Source organism: Populus trichocarpa, chromosome 10, assembly GCF_000002775.5.
Source record: "Populus trichocarpa isolate Nisqually-1 chromosome 10, P.trichocarpa_v4.1, whole genome shotgun sequence".
NCBI lineage: Eukaryota > Viridiplantae > Streptophyta > Magnoliopsida > Malpighiales > Salicaceae > Populus > Populus trichocarpa.
Window position 1 is genome coordinate 10,887,658 of NC_037294.2, and position 8,840 is coordinate 10,896,497.

At 32.7% G+C, this 8,840-nt stretch overlaps 1 long non-coding RNA gene across 3 annotated transcripts; it reads right to left on the bottom strand.

Annotated features, from left to right (window-relative positions):
• Positions 1–767: 767 nt before the first annotated feature.
• On the bottom strand, positions 768–4,478 carry LOC112328879 (uncharacterized). 3 transcript variants are annotated; one of them, XR_008060234.1, is made up of 3 exons: positions 3,693–4,140; positions 1,758–3,484; positions 768–1,372 (listed from the first exon to the last, which is right to left on the bottom strand). It is a non-coding gene; the product is annotated as an uncharacterized LOC112328879 (long non-coding RNA). The 3 variants fall into 3 exon arrangements; XR_002984113.2 differs by having other exon boundaries at positions 768–2,897; positions 3,371–3,484; positions 3,693–4,130; XR_002984112.2 differs by having other exon boundaries at positions 768–3,484; positions 3,693–4,478.
• Between the last annotated feature and the right edge of the window lie 4,362 nt (positions 4,479–8,840).

The following is an 8,840-nucleotide window of genomic DNA, read 5'->3' on the forward strand; positions in this document are numbered from 1 at the left end:
AACATACTCTTCAATTTACTTTTATAAAAACAATGAAGATACTGGTGCTTTCCTCTAACATAGATTTATGGTTTTTTTAAGAAATTAAAATAAATTACTTTAAAAAGTTAATACTTGCATTGATAAAATAAAATATTTCAAAATAATATAAGTAAAAAAATAAAATTCAAGTCAACCCATGCATATTATTGAAATGTTTTCGTCTTGCTATTGGAAATGTACCTTCAAATTCAATTGCAAAAGAACTGATCATTCTAGAAAACTTAAAAGTGCCACTGTGTATTCTTTTTTTTTTAATAAAATAAATAAATATTTTTTTTTAAATCAAATTAAAGAGATCAATTCTCATGTTTTTGTTAAAGTGAAATTCAATAAACTTCGAGCAGAATCACTTTTTAAAAGTAAGAATTAGAAAAGTAACGAAAAAAAAAGTAAAATACAGAAATAATCAATAAGAATAATTTAAAAATCACGAAATCATTGCGTTTAAAAATTCATAGTAAAAGAATATATATTTACATATTTTTTGTTTTTTTTGAAGATCTGTAAAGGTCCCAGTCTACTCCTCCTGTGAGGTACCATCCATTTTCACCGTTCACTTGCAATTCCACTGGCATTCGCCGAACCATATGCTTGAGAATCTAATGAAACTCAGGACCTTCAATTTTAACCAAGTTTTCATTTGCTTTTTGTTGCGCTAAAGCACAGTTACATTTCTGAGAGAAAATGTCATTCCGCCATTACAACAGAAACAGTACTCAAGAGTATAAAATAAAGACTTAAAAATGGAGATGATCAAATTACATTAAGCAAACGTTCGAAAGCTAAGCATATCCTAAAATTCAAGTGATGCTAGCTAGGAAGACTGTAACAACTAAACAAAATGCAAGGCACATCATGTTAAGGAAGTAAGAAGCACTAACTCACATTGAGTATATGCATTAATTCCCCTATTAAAGATATCAAAGATACTATCTCCGCATGTGAATTGTGCAGTACCAGGATACATACAAGCTTTATCCATTTAAACACACTACCTCATCACAGGCACATACGCTGCTAACCTTTTCAACTGATCTCTCTCTTTCACCAATTAAACGCGAACCATTCCCGGGTCCCTTTAAGAAAACAAAGTCAGTTGTATTGTCGTTGTCTAGACAGCATCATGGTCTCCCAAGAGCATCCTTAAAATGGCATGTAACAAGGCCTTATCATCAGTGGATCCTCCACCCAATGTCCTCGATGAAAATGACAATTGCAAGCTCTGGTAATGGTTGGGGAAATCAAATTAATGACGTTTTTACTTCTTTGGGCACTCTGGAGTCCTCTGGAAAAAGGAAAGCAATATCGAATCTTGTCCATATAGATCTTCCTACCAAAAGAGAGTGGCCAAACTTGAACAATCAAGAGAGGAGCTATAGACTTCAAGTATCTAAGCATAAACATCTCCAGTGTGTGTGTTTGTTGTGTACTTGAAAAAAAAATGCCAGCAAGCAAGCACATATGTCTAGATAAAAGAGAGGTGCATTTAATAGGGAAGATAGAGATAGCTAGATGGGAACCATCAACCTTCATATATATATGTATTTATGTACATCTATAATGTTTAATTTGTACTCTTGTGTGCACATGGAATATAAGGACTGGAATGAGTTTAAGGGGTTCACATGCAAGCCAACGTTTAGATATTTTTGATAACACGACGAGAGAATACATTTTATTGAGACAAAAATGAAACACAAGCACGGATCACATACCAAAATTATGCCAATGGAGCGTAGAAATGTGAGTTCTCAAAATTCAAAATGTTACATTTCTACATCTGGGCTCCTTTGACAGATTTCTCTATCAAGATTCAAATGTTCTTGCAATATTCTGCATGCGAGCTGACAAAGGAAAAAAATAGGATGTAAAATCTTATAGCAGTGTTTGGGGTTGCGGTTCTCTCAATCGCAACATAAATTGTCCCGTGGTTCACTCCCCATTAATGCTCAATTTAGCCAGTCCACACGATCTGTATTGTTGTGGTCCGCAAATATAGAGTCTAAGTCTCAGAGCTGGGGCTGGTGCTAACCAGACCATTGTCCTAATAATGCTGTAGCTCGCAGCCTTCTCCAAAACGCATCCAAATTAATATCAATTAAACAATCAAAAAGGAATTTAGAGGCCACAAGGTTACAGCAACTCAAATGTTCTGCTATTTGCTTTTCATATGTAATTAAGAAACTAGGGAAATACTTGGTGAATTTCTTAAGGTTATTTATTTCGTTTCATGTTGATAATTTACAACTGGATCCCCAAACCCTCTGTTAGTACCTAAGACAAGATATCTCCTAGCTATTCAAACTAAAGACTAAGAGGTTGTCATCTTTAATAATCCCTCTCACTGTCATCGTCACCATTGTTTTCTTCTTCTTCTTCATCATCAAACTTGGAAGAGATATACACGGAAGTGATCAGAACAGATAAGGAACTTCAAAGAATATGTATGAAAAGAAACCCATGCTTTCATCATTGTGAATCTTTAAGCTACAAGAGATAAGAGATCCACGAGATGATCTATAAAATGTTAAAGAAATAACTTTTTCAAATAGGACAAGCTTACTATTCTATTTCTGTACCAGATATATTCTCCAAATTTCAAGCAGTCTCTCAATCTTACTGTTTAATTTCATGAAATCTTACACGACTCAAAATTGCAAAATCACACGCACATAAAAAATACCGAGTGCTCTCTTCTTGACCAATCTCAAATGATGACATCTTAAGATCTCAATTGCTTCCCAGAAAAACTCTGGGTGGTTTGTGGGTGTGTAACTTGTATTTGTGCAGTAAAATGACCAAGATCCAACTCACCAAGTGAGAAGACTGGATAAATTAACCAACATCATGAGAACCTGAAACAGGAAACAACGAAGGAATACAAGAGCAAGTTTTTCAAAACATAACAAGAAAAAAACTTGCTTTCTATATCATGAATCTGTAACTCGATTAATTGAGAGAAAAAACAGTGTTTGTCTCAACAACGCACAAAATTTAAAGAAATCATTGACTTCTCTCCTTTTCTCTGATCTCACACACACATACACACTTTGATTTGCGAGTTGTTAAATTAGAAAGGAATGCACTTCACAGAAACCCTAGCCAGACTAGTAAGGTGAGCTTATATTCCAAATCAACTTAAAATAAAGGTAATGATGGGAAGGTGCATATAAGATGTTTTTGAAACCCTAAAATGAGCGCTGCTATTTTGAAATTTGTTGCCGCTAATCTAAGCCGGAATCAATTCATATAACCGTGTTATAAACCCCAAACAAAGAAAAATAAGATATAGTACATATATAATCTACAGGAAATAGAAGGGGCTTACCAAATTAATTAACAAGATCCGTACGGCAGGCTACTTATAGGAACCTCAGGGCTCAATCACCAAAGCATCAGGACGGATCTTGAAATCGTCGAACTGTACCGAGACGCAAAAATCCTGTTACCCAAAACCCTAACAAACCTTAGCACTGAAAATTTTCCTCATAAGTTTCACATAATAAAAGAGCAGAAACACAACAATCAATACACTAAACACACAGGCAAAAAAAAGAGGCAAAATTTTAATGCAAACACGACAGTAAGAAGCAAAACCCAAGAAACCCAGATGAGACTAAATGATATACTCTATAAAGAAGATCACTTACCTTTCTAGGGATTGGACAAGGAGAACCCTAATATTAGCTAGCTAGCCATGTAAGAAAGGAAATTGATTAGGTTTTATTTGGAATTAGGGTTTCTCGTGATACCAACAACAGGTGAAACTGCCACATGATCTGTTTCTTTCCTCAACAAAGGAGGAAGGCTAAGATCATGCTGGCAGCTTCAACTGATAGAGGTGCACGATAAGAAGATGCACAGTCAGAAGAGCTAGCTAGCATATGTTATAGCTAGTACTTTAAGAACAGCAGGAGATGAGAGGGTATGAAGAGGGTGAGAGGATGAAGGAGGTATAAATAGAAGGATGAGGAGGGGATTGAAGGGGAGTTATGAATTATCAGGATTATTTTATCATTAATTTGATTTTTATTTTTTGTTGTTGATGGAATATAGGAGGACTGTGAAGATTGAGAAAGCGGGCTACAGGGAAAAAATAAATAAAAACAAAATTTATATATGGAAAATGTAAGGAGTGGTCCCTGATGATGCAAATTGAATATTGTCACGCCAAGAAGAGAACCATGCAGTTTTGCAGACAAGTTAGTGAGTGTTTCCATATATATTGTAGGAGCATTAAATACTTTCTTAGGCTGGGCCCTGGGAGAGTGGGGGACTATCTCTCTGACTGTGAGGAGTAAAGCATCAAACCCATGAGCCAAAAGGGGTGGGTGTACGAGTGCTAGGAGAGCATATGAGGGGACCATATCTACTTAAATCTTGCATGGTTTGCATAAGGTTCACACATAAACTAGGAAGAAAGGAAATTTAATTTGTGAATCTCTCATTGCTGCTTGTTTCTCTCTCTCTCTCTCTCTCTCTGACGATAATGTGATGTGTATTTATCCCAATTCCATATAAGCATCTTTTCTTTGTTCGCTGATGATAACCCTTTTCTTTGCAAACTTGCCATATCTTGGATACTTGCCGATCCTACACCTGGTTGGTGCCAGCTGCTGCGTGTAGTTGTTAATTAATTATAAACATATATCTGATCTAGAAAATCAGGAAAACGACTTGTTTGTTTAGGTTTTTCTTTTGTTTTAGAAGCCCTTTTGCACCTGGTGTGATGATGGAACCAAGTGCATAAGCTAGCTAGCAACGCCATGAGCCATTCTCGAGAAAAAAGTTTCATGGATGTTGCGATTCAATTATAACCTAACATATGGCTGATCGATCTGTGTTCCCAGACCCTGATTAGATTTGCCTTGGCCTTTTGAGATATCATTTACCGATTTCAAGATTCCAAATGAATCCCTTTTTCTGATTTCAACATATCTATTTTATATATCCAATAGATGATCATTGCTTTCAAAATCCCCTCTCTTTCTTGGAATAGATTCCCTTTGGCTGTTATATTCTTCCTGCGATATGGATGCATTCTATCATAAGCAAGTTAACTGTACCTACGCTGATGTGGGCCAATTATAAACACTCAACACTTCAATATTAAACCCCATACTATAGGTTATCTCCCTTCATCTAGGGTTTTATAGCTAATATATATATATATATATATATTCTGCGCATATCTACATATCTTAGATACTCGGTGCCCAACGATTTTATTAGTTAACTATACAAATTAATATTGTATTGATGAATTACTTCATTAATTTATCAAGCTTGGAATAATAACTTGATTGAATCTCATTCTTCATGCCTCTGCACCCAAAAAAAAGCTCATGCCTGACGACAAAACCCTTAACTAATTAACCAGAAACTAACAATTCAAATAACTTAATTAAGCTTGTGTGATCATTACACACACGCACACACACACACACATATATATATATATATATGACATTGCAGTTAAGTAGTAGTAGTATACGATGTTATATATGCGCAACACTCTGGTTTAGATTGCTTACATATGAAATTTGTACAATCGGCTACGATCGAGACAATGCGAGGCAAATAATTAAAATACAGTTAATTTTTTTTATTTGGTAATCTGTAGATTGATCTTTTTCTTTTTTAATCTCCTCCGACTCCCTCTCTCTCTCTGTGTATATATATATATAGCGTTGCAAATTTTAAACAAATGTCTCTCTCTCTTAGAATAAGAAAGCAATCTAAGTGCGGTTTTACTGAAAGGTTTGCAGGAGAGAGATGGGCATTTCTTTCGGTATCTATGCAGGATCATATCTGATATCTACATATGGTTGTACGTAAATGTTCCAGATAATATACTGACATGCTTGTAACCATCTCTTGATTTGGCTTTTATGCAGCCCCTCTCTCCATTTTAGCATACCTGACATTGCCTTGTGCCAATAATTGATCTGCCTGGTTGCTGAATACTTTCTAAAATCAATGAATTGTCAGTAGCCTACGAATTAAAATATATATTTCGTCCTAAAATACTGTGTAAACTAATTACACGTTTGATAATTAGATATAATTAAGGGACTATAAAATACGATCATGACTTCTTATATTCTTATGTTTGATGATGTGATTTTTAAAATTATAATGTAATAGATCATTACAATTACATATAATGACTTATTACATCTCAAGCATTATATAAAAAACCATGTAATAAACTATTATGTGACGAAGAGTAATGTTACAAGGACATGATTGTAAAAAAAAATTATTATAAAGGACTACAATGACTATTTTCAAAACTTGCAAGAATTGAAATAAAACTTTGTACGCGCACTCGTTACATTGGAACCAAACAAATGAATATAATAAACCATCCCATTTCGTTATATTATATTCTTTTTCATTACAATATTACACATTCAATTATATTATATCACGTTGCATTCAATCAAACATATAGTAATTTATTATTTAATAGAAACTGGATTAGAGAATAAGATATATAGTTTTAAAATCCAGTATAGCATCTATTCCAAAATAAATGGTTGCCACGCTAAACCACAACATATGAAGCACGGATTCAAGGAGTTTCATGCAAGAATCATGATTTGATGCAGTGGCCATGCACATGCCCCTCACAAAATCTCAAAGATTCCCATTTGAGATTTAAATTACCTTAGTATCGGTTAATAAAGGTCTGCCACATATCTTCACCCAACTTCTCGATGATCAAGACTGCCAAGGATCGATGAATTACATAATAAGCCTATATTTGTTGAACTAGTTGTTGCCATATATATATTTTAGACCCTAGCTAGTTTTAGCTCGAATCATATGTAAGTGTGTGTGTGTGTGTATCTCGACTTCACCAGACACTTGTTTGCTCGGTCTGCGCGCTATTACTCATGTTGAAGTGCCAATTGCAAATATGAATCAGCTGTGAAATTCGAGAGGGGTCATATTTGCATTCATCTAGTCACAAAAAAAAAAAAATTAAAGTTTTTTTCACATAAAAATATATTAAAATAGTATTTAATTTTTTTTTATATTAGCACATTAAAACAATCAAAAACTATATATATAAAAATTATTTAGATGGAAAAAAATTTAATTTTTTTTTTTTAAATAAAAACATATAGAATTAAGTGTTTGCTTGAGCATCGAACCGAAGACCACCTGTCAAAAAAAAAACAATTCTCCAGCTGGCCGCTAGCGATGTGGCTCGACTTGTTTGCAATGAATATATGTAGATAAATATCCTGGCCATATGTCGACACAAGCAAATGGAAAAAGGCACGTGGCTGCTGCGATCCGAACCCCATTTTTATGAACAATAAAAAAGATACGTCAACTACTAGACTAGAAAATTAATTTATTTAGGAAATTCCAACACAATATATATAAATAATATTTACAATCCACTGGTCGAACCACAACATCAATGACTTGGGAGCTTCATCGGTTCATGGTCGGGTTCATTTATGATAACATTCCTTTTAGAGGTTTGGTGTAGTGGCTACGCTTTGCCGCGGGATGAAATAAATTATTATTTTTTTCAATAAAAAGATGTTAGTCATCAGCATTGCGTTTTTCACCACCAAGAAAAAAATATATTGCGTGCTGAGAAGACGCGTACGTTTAATAAAACGAGGCTAATTTTGACAGAAAAGTTTTTTGAGGAATGATAATTCTAATAAAAATGTAAAAAAACATTGAAGATGAAAACTTATTTTAATTCATTATTTGTTTAATTATGTAATAAAAAATAGACAAGCGCATGAAATATAACAAAAAAAAAATTAAAAAAACATCTTAAAACAAAAAAAACAAGAGGAGCCGCACAAAATAGCACTTGTTTATATTATATTGTGCATGCTACAATCTGATAAAAAAAATAGAGTAAAAATTGCATGTTATTATTTCACGCATGCGGCGTCACAATGATCATTCCCCTGGATTTGAATCATTGAGAATTATGTTAGTGAAAAAAAAAAAAGTCACCATTTATAATTTTGATTACTGGAAATCTTAATTGGTATCAGAGTCTAGATAATGGATCTGATTATATAAATAGAATGTATTAGCACCCTAGTACATCTTACTTGAAGTAAGCTACATTGTTTATTAGTCTAATATAAACTAAGAAAATGTGTTTTTTAACATTTAGTCTGTCTAAGATTTAAAAAAAATTCTTCTTAATAAAGAGATCCTTATCTATCAGGTTAAAAACTTCACCGTTCTAATATCATCATTAAAAAAAACTATTTTTTTACTTAATATTAATAATATGTCTTACATATAAGTTTATAATATTGTATATTAAAAGAAAAAAAAACTATAATACGTCTTATGAATTCATAATCCTGCATATTAAAAGAAACAAAATAAAATCTTTTAAATTAATATCTTGTTAATTTTTGTGTTTAATTGATTGATAGAAATTACCGGTGAAATTAAATTTAATAACAATTATTCTATTTAATTAAGAACATGAATGTTTTTTCGTAAATTTTTTATAGTTCTATTGTGGTTTCAAGTGATTTATCAAAATTTGTTATTACACAAAACTAATACTCATGAATGTATTTTTATATTTGTATTTTATATTTATTTATTTGAGATTTTAGGGGCTTAATTATATTTTGATAATGTTATTTGAATACGATAAATAAACACTTTAAAGATAATATTTCTTACTCCTCCAAAGTTCCAAACCAAGTAAATTTTTCTATTTCTTTATCTCTTCGTCTCAAAATACTCTCGTGCATAAAAGGTGATATAGTTTTTCTTTTTCTTTTTTT